Source organism: Oryctolagus cuniculus, chromosome 1 (assembly GCF_051225735.1).
Source record: "Oryctolagus cuniculus isolate XC-2025 breed Fujian yellow rabbit chromosome 1, ASM5122573v1, whole genome shotgun sequence".
Classification (NCBI taxonomy): domain Eukaryota; kingdom Metazoa; phylum Chordata; class Mammalia; order Lagomorpha; family Leporidae; genus Oryctolagus; species Oryctolagus cuniculus.
The window spans coordinates 122,929,764-122,942,894 of record NC_142867.1 but is presented as its reverse complement, the minus strand read 5'-3'; the positions used below and the strand labels follow the sequence as shown (position 1 = coordinate 122,942,894).

Below are 13,131 nucleotides of genomic sequence, written 5' to 3'. Positions count from 1 at the left end.
ACAGCTGAAGCTGTGCTTATCCAAAGCCATGAGCTGGGAGCTTCTTCCTGATCTTCCATGTGGGTGCAGGGGCCCAAGGACTTGGGCCATCTTCTACTGCTTTCCCAGGCCATAGCAGAGAGCTGGATCAGAAGAGGAGCAGCCAGGACTCGAACCAGCACCCATATGGGATGCTGGCACTTAAGGCTAGGGCTTTAACCCACTGTGCCACAGCACTGGCCAAGAATCCCATTTTTTACTTGTATATATATTTGCCAAAATAGATGTAAAAGTTACAAATTTTCTGTGTGGCTACACATAATGTCAGATGTGTGAAATAAGTACGTATGCTTTTATTGATATTTCATAGTTTTTTTTTTTCATTTTATTTTTTAACTTTTATTTAGTAAATATAAATTTCCAAAGTACAGTTTATGGATTACAATGCCCCCCCCCCCCATAATTTCCCTCCCACCTGCAACCCTCCCATCTCCTGCTCTCTCTCCCATTCCATTCACATCAAGATTCATTTTCAATTATCTTTATATACAGAAGATCGATTTAGTATATATTAAGTAAAGATTTCATCAGTTTGCACCCAGATATTTCAGTTTTTTAAAAGATTTATTTATTTGAGAGGCAGAATTACAGACAAAGAGAGAGACAGAGAGGTGTTCTGTTTACTGGCTCACTCTCCAGATGGTTGCAGTGGTCGGAGCTGGGCTGATCCGAAGCCTGCAGTTTCTTCTGGGTCTCCCATGTGGGTGCAGAGGCCCAAGCGTGTGGGCCATCTTCCGCTGCTTTCCCCGGCACATTAGCAGAGAGCTGGATTGTAAGTGGAGTAGCTGGGACTTGGAACTGGTGCCCATATGGAATGCTGGTGCTGCAGGCAGAGGCTTAACCTACTACGCTGCAGTGATGGCCCCTTCATATTTTTTAAAAATCTACGTAATGGAGGCTGGCGCCATGGTGCAATAGGTTAATCCTCCGCCTGTGGCGCCGGCATCCCATATGGGTGCCGGTTCTAGTCCCGCCTGCTCCTCTTCCAATTTAGCTCTCTGTGGTGGCTTGGGAAAGTAGTAGAAGATGGCCCAAGTGCTTGGGCCCCTGCACCTGCATCGGAGACCAGGAAGAAGCACCTGGCTCCTGGCTTTGGATTGGCTCAGCTCCGGTCATTGTGGCCATTTGGGGAGTGAACCAACAGAAGGAAGACCTTTCTCTCTGTCTCTCCCTCTCACCCTCTGTAACTCTACCTCTCAAATAAATCTTTAAAAAAAAAAATCCACATAATGTTTGCAGTATGTATAGTGTAACATAGTGAATTTTGTGTAAATATAGCAACATTTGATATTGATCCACCAGGAAGATGTTTCATTTTAAATTTTGTATTTTTTTGGCACACCTGCCAAGGACTTCCATATTGAGAAGTAGCATGAAGATGGCTAGCTTTTTATTTAACTATTCAGTTTGAAATTCAGTAGCTTGAAATGCCCTATATCCAGAACCATGGCCAGCAATTTACTTTTAAGACTATTTGTTTTTATTTATTTGAAAGATGAAGAGATTCAGATCTTCCATCTGCTGATTCATTCCCCAAATTCCTGAGACTGGGCCAGGTGGAAGCCAGTAGCCAGAAGCAATCCAATTCTCCCAAGTGGGTGTTAGGGACCTAATTACTTGAGCCATCACCTGCTGCCTTCCAGGGTACACATTAGCAGAATGCTGGAGTAAAAAAGGGAACTGAGCCTGTGGATCCAGGCGCTCTGATATGGTGATATGGGATGCAGGTGTGCCAGGCAGAAAATTAACCACAGTGCCAGACTCCAACCCTCACCATTTCATTTTAGAACACATACCTTTTTATAGTATGTAGTTGGGTATACAAAGGAAACTACAGGTAATTTCACAGATAAGTACTAAGTTACCTGGCACTAAGAAATAAAACCATCCTACTATTTTTTTAAAAAAAGATTTATTTATTTGTATTTATTTGAAAGGGAGAGAGAGAGAGAGAGAGAGATCTTCTATCTGCTGTTCTGTGTGCTGGCTCACTCCCCAAGTGGCCATAATTGTCAGGACTGAGCTAGTCTGAAGCCAGAATTCCATCCAGGTCTCCCACCTGAGTGGCAGAGGCCAAAGCACTTGGTTCATCTTCCACTGCTTTCCCAGGCTCATTAGCAGGAATGTGGATTGGAAGTAGTGTAGCTGGGATGTGAAATGGCACTCAGATGGGATGCTGGTAATCATAGGCAACGACTCAGCTTGCTATGCAATGATGCTGGCCACCAAACCCCCAAATTGTTATAAAAAAGCAAGTAAGGCCAATGTTTTTCCATTTAAAAATAGAAACTGTTGGTGTGGGTTTAGCCTATCAGTTAAGATGCTCGTGTTCCACATTAGCATACCTGGGTTCAATTCCAGGCCCAGGCTCCCGACTGCAGCCTCCTGCTAATGTAGACTCTGGGATACAGTGGTGAAGACTCAAGTGATTGTGTTGCTGCCACCAGCATGGGAGACAGAGACCTAGATTATGTCTTCTGCTCCTAGCTTCAGCCTGGTCCAGCACTGGCCTTAAGGGACGTTTTAGGGAGTGTACCAGTGGATTGGTGCTCACTTTCTTTCTGTTTCTGCCTCTCAAATAAAATTAAGTAAAATTTAAGAAACCACACACACACACAAATACTAGTGATTCAAAAGGTGGGCATGAGATGATGCTGGATAATTGTATGGTTTTGCTAACAGTGTATGTTTTCCAAGCTGGAATAACTCATATTTACACACAGATAAGAAATGTAGTGTCCCAAATGTGAAAATAGATCTCACTTGGTGAAACCTAATTTAACATTTTTGAAAGTTTAAAATAAGACCAGTTGAACAATGCATTCTTTTTCTGCTGACAGTATTTTTGTCATCTGGGTTGTGAGTGTGCAGAATTGAGATGGTAAGAATAGCCAACTTTTAATAGTGTCTGTTTGAAAAAAGAACCCATTAAAATCATCAGTGCTCTTAAGAATATTTCTAAATTATAGTCTCTTAAAATTTCAAGTTATATTTGAATAGTTAATACATTCAGATGGTTTTAAATGCATAAGAAATGGAAGAGTTTAAAGTATTCACTGCCTGTGTATCAAGAGATATTTTAGGGCTTTTCAAGTATGTATATGCAGTTACTATTTGTATACACATGTGTATATATACAAAATTATGCATATATGTGTGAGTGTTTTTTCTTTTCCCTCCTTTCAACAGAAATGGTAGCATGTTAAATAGAGTTTGAGGAAGAGATGAGATTCACATTTTCTTTCTTTCTTTTGTCTGAAGATTTACTTAAGGCAGAGCTACTGAGAGAGAGAGAAAGAGTGAGAGAGAGAGAGAGAGAGAGAGAGAGAGAGAGAGAGAGAGAAAGGTCTTCCTCCCACTGATTCACTCCCCAAAAAGCTGCAATGCCAGGAGCCAGGAGCTTCTTCCAGGTCTCCCACGTAGGTGCAGGGGCCCAAGGACTTGGGTCATCTTCCATTGCTTTTTCAGGCCATAGCAAAGAGCTATATCAAGAAGTGGAGCAGCCAGGTCTCGAACTGGCATCCATATGGGATGCTAGCATTGTAGGCAGTGGCTTTACCTGCTACACCACAGCGCCAGCCTCAAGCTTTCAAGTTCTAATTTTTGTTCTGTACCTTGGGAAAATTTTTAATTATATATAATACCTTATCAGTATGGAAAGTGCTTCCTTCAATACTTATTTTTTCCAGGACCATCTAGTATTCTGTTTTTTTAAACTTGTGCTTACTGTTAGACCTTCAAGCTTTTGCATTATAGTCTTGACTGCATAAAACATTGTTTCTGTTAGAGGTAAAGACTATGCAGGGAGGTTGGTTGGGTTTTGGTTATTGTGGTCCTGCAAGGCCTTAGCTAGAGAGAAATATGTGAGCTGACCTTGATGAAAACCCACCTGGGTCAACATCTGGGCCCTAACTTGAGGGAACAGGGAGTTCATTAGGCCTGGGGAAGGAATGAACCGAGTTTGTTGTTGCAGGGACAAGAGAGCTTTGGGATTCCAATGCTGTGTGCCAGGAGGGAAGTGAGAGAGGTAGGCAGGGGCCACAGCATGGAGATACCATGGAGAAATTTAAATGGGAGAGTGATATGATTTTACTTAAAGTTAATAGAAATAAGGAGATCAAATAGAAGCTGCTGCTACTCCATGTGAAAGATGATGATGAGTTGAACTGTGTTGGTAGTGGAGAATAGAGAAATACATTGAGAATTTGTTTTGTAGGTTCAGTGACACGATTTGCTGGTAAATTAGTTTTGAATTTTGACAGCGAGATGAACTTTAATGTTTAAAGTATACTTTGTAATGTTAGAAAGTAGAATACTATTAATTTAGATGCTTTGTGGTTTAGATAATTCGCTCAGTGATTTTAGTAGTGTTTACTGATTGTTACTCATCCATTCGTCCATTGCATCTGTTTTCTGGCTTGTTGCAGTGAAGGTGGAAGCTGGTTCCTGGGTCTCCAGTCCTTTCCTGTGCACTTTGTATAGCTGCTCCTTTATTGTTCCAGAAGCCATAGTTCTCCTGTTGTCTTTGATTTTGCACTCCCTTTCCTGGTCTGCAAGGGGGTGGGGAGTGGGGCATCTGTCCTCCTTCTGCCAGCCGTTTCTCATTCCTGGTTCTGCATTCTTGCTGTTGCACTTCCCTTTGCAGGGGGACGTGTGATAGTGCTGCATCAGTGACAGGAGACTGTGCTGTCCAACCCAAATCCTGGAGGGCAGCTTGGCTCAGAAGTGCATGAGGCCTTGGAGATTTGGGCTGAGGAAAACAGTTGAGGCATACCTGTGAGAATTTCTGGGTAATCTAGTTACTTCTGTTGCTATGAAATTAGGCAAGATAGACTGCTTTGTTAATTGGTTAGATATAAAAACATCTTTTAATGGAACCGTCACATTTGAACCAGGTTAGTTGTTAATAAATTAGATTGTGTTGTACTTAGGCTCAAAAGTCTATATAATTTCCCTTTAACCAAAGACTCTGTACTCCAATTGTATCACTTATTTCTGTTTTTATATATTTTTTTCAGTATTATCACTGCCCAGTGACAGAATTTAATTTTCTTTTATTTGAAAACCAAGCTTAGAACACACTGTAGTTGTGTCCTTGGTTCCCTGTCATTTTTTACTTTTAAACATTTATTCTAATTATATGAGAGGCAGAGGTACAGAGAAAAAGGGAAAGAGAGATCGGTCTTCCATCTGCTGGTTCACTCTGCAAATGGCTGCAATGGTCAGGGCCAGGCCAGGCTAAAGCCAGGAGTCAGGAGCTTCTTCCAGGTCTCCCACCTGGCGCAGGGGCCTAAACATTTCCACTGCTTTCTCAGGCACATTAGCAGGGAGCTAGATTGGAAGTGGAGCAGCCAGGACTTGAACTTCAGTGCCATTGTTGGCTTTATTTGTTACACCTTTTATGCTGGCACTGGTGCCCTGTCATTTTACCAGTCCCTGAATGCTAGCAGATAACAGCAAAAATGATAAAATCTCACTTTTGCTGTGACTGATGATAGTTTTAGAATAGTTCAGATGTAAATATTTGCACATACAGCATCTAAGGGCAGAGGCTCAGGTGAGAGTGTGTGGGGGCACAGTGAATGTTGGATGAAATTCCAGAGCAGGTAAGTCTGTGGCCAGTTGAATTAGTAGGGGAGTGTTTGGGAAGGTAAGATAACAAATGACCACAAGCTTGGTGGCTTAAAACTACAGAAGTGTATTCTCTTACAGTTCTGGAGGGCAGAAGTCTGAAATCAAGATGTCAGCAGGGCCACACCCCCTCTGAAGGCTCAAGGGTCTTTGCTTCTTCCAGCTCCTGGTGGCTCCAGGTATTCTTTGGTTTGTGGCTGCATTAACTCTTATTGATGTTTTCTGTCTCTATGTGGCCTTCTCATTTGTGTCCATGTCTTCTCTCTGTCTCTTTAAAGACACTTGTATTAGATTTAGAGCCCACCTGATTGATGATTTTCTTTGAAGATCCTCAATTTACACTTGTAAGAATCCTTTTTCCAAATAATGTATCATTCACAGTGTCTGGATATTAGGATGTGGACATGGCTTTTTGGGGGTCATTGTTCAACCCATTATAGTGATCAGTCTGTAAAGTCCTTCTTAAAACCGTGGAAAACTAGGGGAATGATGAAGTGAGGATTCAGTGATAGGATACCTGTGTTTATTGTTGTTCCTAGAAACCAGTTATCTGGCAGACTTCCCTTTAAGTCAGTAGCTCATACACTGAGCAGTTCTTCCTACCTCACCTAAGTGTGATGGTTTCCACACTCATTCAAGTAGCAGTAGCACTTTTAGTTTTTGAATAACTAAAGAGGATATCTTCTGGAAAAATTTCCTAGAAAGCAGCTTGCCCTTCCGGCCTCCCTCTCTCTCTCCCTCCCTTCCTTCCTTTCTGTAGGTATTTACATTATGTTTATTTTTAAAAAACTTTATAAAAAGTTTCAGAATATACAGAAAAAGTACAGAGAAGAGGATTATAGCATTCATATGTGCATTTTATCACCCAAATAGTAAAATGCACATTTTGTCATATGAGAGTCCTTCAGAAAGTGGAATTCAAAAGAGTTTATTTTGGTGCAAACATTGCTGAAATCTGTATATGTGAGGGTCTTCAAAATGCTCGTGAAAAATGTGTTATGAAAAAATTACTCATAGTTTTTTGACTTAGGCTTATCTTTTAATTCCATTTTTCTAGAAAAATTTTGAAGTAGTCTCATGTTTACTTAGGAAAAATATTTTAAAGAAAATAACAGATAGTGTGTGCTATTCATTTTACATATTTTATATAATCTAAAAATTATTTGGCACAATGCTTAGGCCATATTTGGGTTTAGTCATTCATTTTTAAACAAGATTTATTTATTATTTGAAAGCAGAACTGTGGAGAGAAAAAGAGAAAGCGCGAGATCTTCCATCTGCTGCTTCACACTCTAAATGGCTGCTACAGCCAGGTCTGGACCAGGTTGAACCCTGGAACCAGAAACTCCATCTTGGTCTCCCATGTGGGTGGCAGGAGCCCGTGTACTTGGGCGGTCTTCTCTTGCCTTCCCAGGTGCATTATGAGGGAGCTGGATCAGAGGCAGAAGAGCCATAACTCATCTAGGGTGCTGGTGTTGCAGGTATGGTTTAACCTGGTGTGCTGCAACACTGGCCCCAGTCATTCATATTTTTATAGTATATATTATTGGTGTTTGTGGATTTTTCAAATCAGTATTTTAACTGAAATGGGATAGTTTATGGTTCTGATGTAGGATGAATCAATGAGGTACTGTTTGGAATTTATTTTAAAAAGAATAAATTGTCAGGAACTTTTCTGAAACTATTGCAATAGCCTTTTTTTTGTTCTTAAACATTGTTGAAGTATTTAAAATAAACAGGAAGCTACAGAAGGGAACATAAACCAGTATACTAGTTCCATTGATTCCTTATATTTTGCCACAGTACTTTAGATATTTTTATTTAAAAAATTACATATGGAGTTGAATTCCTGATATAATTTTCTTTTCTTCTTTTCTATAAATAGCCATTACTCAGAATTTGGCACAGTATCATACTCACTTATAGTACTGTATTCAGTACATAGGTCTATCCATAAATAACACATGGCTTAATACAATGTATATTAAAACTTTATATTATATAGGATTAGGCTATAATAATTTTTGTGTAGTCTTGAAACTATATATTGTACTTTTAGAATTTTGTATCATATTTATCACTCTGCAACTGGTTTTCTCATCTTTTGTTATTTCATGTTAATACATGAAGGTATATTTTATTTTAACTATTGCAAATATTTAATTATATGACTATTTCACAGTTATTTTATACATTATCACAAAGACATTTAGATTGTTAGAAACATTTTGAAGTTACAGTGTTTCATTGAATTGTCTTGTGTGTGTTTCCTTGTATTCATGTGTACGATTTCTCTAGGGCATTCAAAAAATGAGTTGTCAAGTTGAAGGGCATGTGCTGTTTCAGTCTTAGTAATTAGGCAAAGTCATCTCTAAAGTGGTTGTACCATTTTGTACTCAAACCAACTAGTTGTGTATATTAGAATTCTTGTCATAATATATTCAGTGCCACGAGTTGGTGATGCCAGGCATCTTTTTATTCTGGAAATTTAAAAAAATATGTACGATATATAATGAATTCCATGTACTTCTCATCTAGTTTCAACAGTCTTTTTTTTCCTTTCTTTTTAATATACGTCTTTCTTTTTTTATAAATTATAATGGAAAGTATATCATCACTATTTATTTTTATGATGACATACTTTTGTTTATTTTATAATCATAAGATTTTAAAAAGTTTTTGTATTTTATTTGAAAGAGTGACAGAAAAAAAGAGGATAGGGAACCAGAGCAGGCTGTGGGGTGGGGCTGAGGGCTGAGATCAAGACCTTGATCTTCCATCTGCTGGTTCACTCCCCAAATGCCCTCAATGGCTGAGGTTGGGTCAGGCCAAAGCCAGGAGCCCGGAACTCCATCTGGGTCTTCTTGTGGATGGCAGGGGCCCAAGTACTTGAGCCTCCATCTGCTGCCTGTTACGTGCATTAGCAGGAAGCTACAGATTAGAAGCAGAAGAGCTGAGACTTGAATCAAGTGCTCTAATATGGGATGATGGTGTTTCAAGTGTTGGCTTGACCCACTGTTTCCTCACACCCACCTCCTCAACTGTCTTTAAATATGGGACCAATTTTGCTTTATCTAAAACCATTCTCATCACCAAGTGTTATTTTGAAGCAAATCTCTGACATCATTTCACTTGTAACTTTTTCAGTTCATATCTGTAAAAGACAAGGGTTCTTTTTTTTAAAAGATACATTGATATTTACTTAGCATAGCTATTTATTTTTATTGGAGTATAATTTACTTAGAATACATGTCTTAGGTGTACAGTTTGACAAGTTTTGACAGATATTGTGTGTTAGATAATCCATAGCTCAGGCAAGATACAGAACAATTCTACCTTCTGCTGGAAGAGATTTCAGGCGATCTAAGGAGATCTGGTCATGTAGACAAGAGAAGAAGGTTGAGTGAGGAAACTCTCGGAAAGTGGTACAGTGGGTTATGGGTTATCCCATATGGGAGCTGCTTTGAGTCCCTGCTGCTCCCTTTCCGATACAACTCCCTGCTAATGGGAAAAGCAGCGGAAGAAGTCCCAAGGACCTGGGCCCCGCACCCACATGGGAGACCCGGATGAAGCTCTTGGTTCCTGGCTTCAGCCTGGTCCAGCCTGTGCTGCTGTGGCCATTTGGAGGGAGTGAACCAGAGAGACCTCTGTCTCTCTCTCTCTCTAACTCTAACTCTACCTTTCAAAACAAAACAAAAAAGCAAAGGAACTTTCTCAGGCTGGTTGCAGAAGGGGAGTCAGAGTTTGGAAACGTGAGAAGGATTAGACATGCATTGCTGGCTCTAGGATGGGAAAGGGGCATGTGATAAGGAATGCCAGTGTCTTTTGACAGCTGGGAGTGGTACCTGGCTGACAGCCGGTAAAGGAACTGTGTCCCACAACTGCAAAGGCTGAATTTGGCTAGTAGCTTGAGTGACCTTGGAAGCAGAGCTTGCCTCAGAGCCTTCAGATGAGAGCCAAGGCTGGCAAACACCTTGCTTTTGGCCTTCTGAGATCATTCACATACGTCATTACTGAAATCATCAAGCTGTCAAGCTTATGTTGTCAGATACATATTTGCTAAAAATACAACTTTTATTCAGAAGTTCAAATTTTATCATTTGTAACAAATGCTGACAATTGTTTTCCTTGAAGTGACAGCTTGCTTTGTTCATTTTCGAGAAAATATCTGCCAAATATCAGCATTTGAATTTGCCTGCCATTCCTTTGAATAAAAATGGAGCTGGCTCCTCTTGTACCTGAGTCATTGAGTTCCTTTTCTCTGAGGTAGCCCTTCATTGGATGCTGAAGTGTGAAGTGCTTTATGTGTACATCCCATGTAGTCACATAGGGTATCAAAACATCCGTGGTATTCAGGGGTCACCAGGGGTATAAAACTAATAATTGTTACTGCTTTCTTAAGGATAGTAGATAAAACATTTTGTTTATTGAAAATATAAGTGCATGTCAAAGAATACAGTGACTTTCTGGTATAGTTAAATACACCTTTTTTAAAAAAAATGCATTTTATTTTGTTTGTAATGTAGAGTTACAAATGCAGAGAGAGGGAGAGATAAAGAAAGACAGATCTCTAATCCACAGGTTGAGTTCCCAAATGGCCACAATGATCAGGGCTGGGCCAGGCCGAAACCAGGGCCAGGAGCTTTATCCGGGTCTTCCACATGGATACAGGTTCATGAGCACCTGGGCCATCCTCTGCTACTTTCCCAGGCATATTAGCAGGGAGCTGGATTGGAAGTGGCCCATCTGGGACTTGAACTGGAGCCCATGTGGGATGCCGGCTTGTAGGCAGTGGCTTAATCCACTATGCCACAATGCTGGCCTGAGTACACTTTTTGTATTCATGTTTGCACCAGCATTTTTTATCCTTTTGCCTTCGCCCCATCAATACAAATAGCAGCACGATGAAAAAGGTAGTAAGTTATTCCAAACCTTGGCAGACCTCGGAAAGGGCCTCAGGGATCCTCAACCATATTTTAAGAACTGCTGCCTTCTGTCTTTACCAACATTTATTTATTAAAGATTTATTTTTATTTGAAAGTCAGAATTATGGAGAGAGAGATCTTCCATCTGTTGGTTCACCCCTCAGATGGCTGCAACAGCCAGGGTTGAGCCAGGCTGAAGCCAGGAGCCAAGAACTTCATCCACACATGGGTAACAGGACTGCAAATACTTGGGCCATCCTCTCTGCTTTTCCCAGGCCATCATTAGGGAGCTGGATTGAAGTGGAGCAGCCAGGACATGAAACAGCGCTCATATGGGATGCCAGCACTGCAGATGTCAACTTTACCTGCAGCACCACGACACCGGCTCCTTTTCCAATGTTGATATCAGTTCTTTAGTTTAACCTTTCTATCAGGTGTAGAGCTGTATCTCATTGTGATTTACTTTAAATAATTCATCTAATTTATGTATTTTTAGTTATTTGGGAGGTGGAGTGAATGAGATAGAGAAGACAGAGACAAAGACAGAGATACCTTCCATTGTTGGTTCACTTCTCAATCACCTGCAGCAGCTAGGGCTGGGCCGGGCTGCAGCCAGGAGCCAGGAGCTCCATCTTGGTCTCCTACATGGGGGCAGGAAGCCAAGTATTTGAGCCATCATCTGCTGCCACCTCTCAAAGTGTGTATGTTAGCAGAAAGCTGGATCGAATCCCGGCACTCTGATATGGAATGCCAGTGTCCCCCAAAGCATTTTAACTGCTGTGCCAAATGATCACCCTTCATTGAGATTTTAATTTTTATTTTCTTAATGATTAATGAGGATTGAGTATCTTTTTATGGCATTTATCTTGACCATTTGGATCTCCTCTTTGTAAGGGCTTTTTTTATTTTTTTTTTAAATGTTTTCTTTATTTGAGAGTTAGAGGGACTGATCAACTGCGGGGGTGGGTATGTGGTTAAGAGAGAGGACATGTGCTCTTATCCGCTGGTTCGCTCCACTGATGCCCACAACAGCTGGGACTCAGTCTGGCCAAAGCTGGGAGCTGAGAACTCAGTGCAGGTCGTAGGAATCCACTTAACTCGAGATGTAGTTGCTGCCTCCCAAGGTCTGCAATCGGAAGCTGGCGTCAGGAGCCAGAGGTACTCTGATATGGGATGTGCCCACCAAAGGGCCTGTTTTTTAAGTGCTTCTTCTGGACCCTGTGACAGGAGACAGCAGCCTTAGAAGGCCTTCTTGTGGCCCAGAGGTGGGGAACCTTTTTCTTTCAAGGACCCTTTGTAGATTTATAACATCATTTGTGAGCCATACAAAGTTATTAACTTAGAAGTTATCCTGCATAGATGACTGGATTTCAAGTTCAGCCTTCGATTCCCTTGGCACGTCTAGACCAAATGATTTCATGGGCCTTATGCAGCCCATAGTCTGGATGTCCCCCATCTCTGTTGAAGAGATGTAGTAAGTAAGCTAAAGATTTTGTGGGTATCTCTGAGTAAATAAAGAAAAAATTGTGATTTTCTGTGTCTGTTAGCTTGTAATTATGTTTTTAAAAATCTTGATTGAAGTATAATGCCATTCCATTCAGGTGTTTTTCACATGTATTTTGCTTTTCACTTTATTAGTCATTTGATCTTTAATTAATTGGTTTCCTACTTTCTATTTCATTATTTCTATTTTTCCACTTATTATGAATTTAATTTTCTCTTTTCTCCTAAAGTATGGGTAAAAAGTATGGGCAAAAAATTCTCTAAGAATTTAAAGCTATAAATTTCTATCCAAGTATTACTTTAACTGTGTTCTACAAACTTTGGTGTAGCATGTTTTCATTATTGCTTATTATAAAGTATTTTCTGATTTCTTCTTTCACCCTTTTAAAATATAATATGTTGCCAGCGCTGCGGCTCACTAGGCTAATCCTCCACCTGTGGTGCCAGCACCCCAGGTTCTAGTCCGGGTTGGGGTGCCGGACTCTGTCCCGGTTGCTCCTCTTCCAGTCCAGCTCTCTGCTGTGGCCCGGGAGTGCAGTGGAGGATGGCCCAAGTCCTTGGGCCCTACACCCCATGGGAGACCAGGAGAAGCACCTGGCTCCTGGCTTTGGATCGGTGTAGTGCGCCGGCCTTAGCGGCCATTTGGGGAGTGAACCAACAGAAGGAAGACCTTTCTCCTGTCTCTCTCTCTCACTGTCTAACTCTACCTGTCAAAAATAATAATAATAATAATATGTTGTTTAATTCCAAGCTATTTAGCTCTCCCCTAGATATTTTAATTTCTAGTTTAATTATGTTATCAGTTATTTTACTTTTTTAGGAATTTGAAATTTTGTTTACAGAACAATGCCTGCTCTTTATGGTGAACTTTCCACATACGTTCCATATACATTGAAAAGAATGTATGTTCTATAGTTAGATGAGTTTTATTGCTTATTGTAGTTAGTTGACTTAATATTATTCAGCTTTTCTTTATTTTTTTGAAAAGATTATTTATTTATTTATTTGAAAGGTAGAGTTACAGACAATGAGA

At 40.4% G+C, this 13,131-nt stretch overlaps 1 protein-coding gene across 3 annotated transcripts in view; it reads left to right on the top strand.

Moving 5' to 3' along the window:
* ARHGAP32 (Rho GTPase activating protein 32) overlaps nucleotides 1–13,131 on the top strand; it is a 318,906-nt gene that overhangs the window by 76,098 nt on the left and 229,677 nt on the right. For 2 of the 3 annotated variants that reach the window (XM_070048333.2, XM_089314208.1), the window contains exon 2: nucleotides 5,752–5,849. The exons of the other annotated variant lie outside the window; for it this stretch is intronic. The gene's annotated coding sequence lies outside the window, so the exon portion shown is untranslated. The remainder of the gene's footprint in view (nucleotides 1–5,751; nucleotides 5,850–13,131) is intronic. 3 annotated transcript variants of the gene reach the window in all.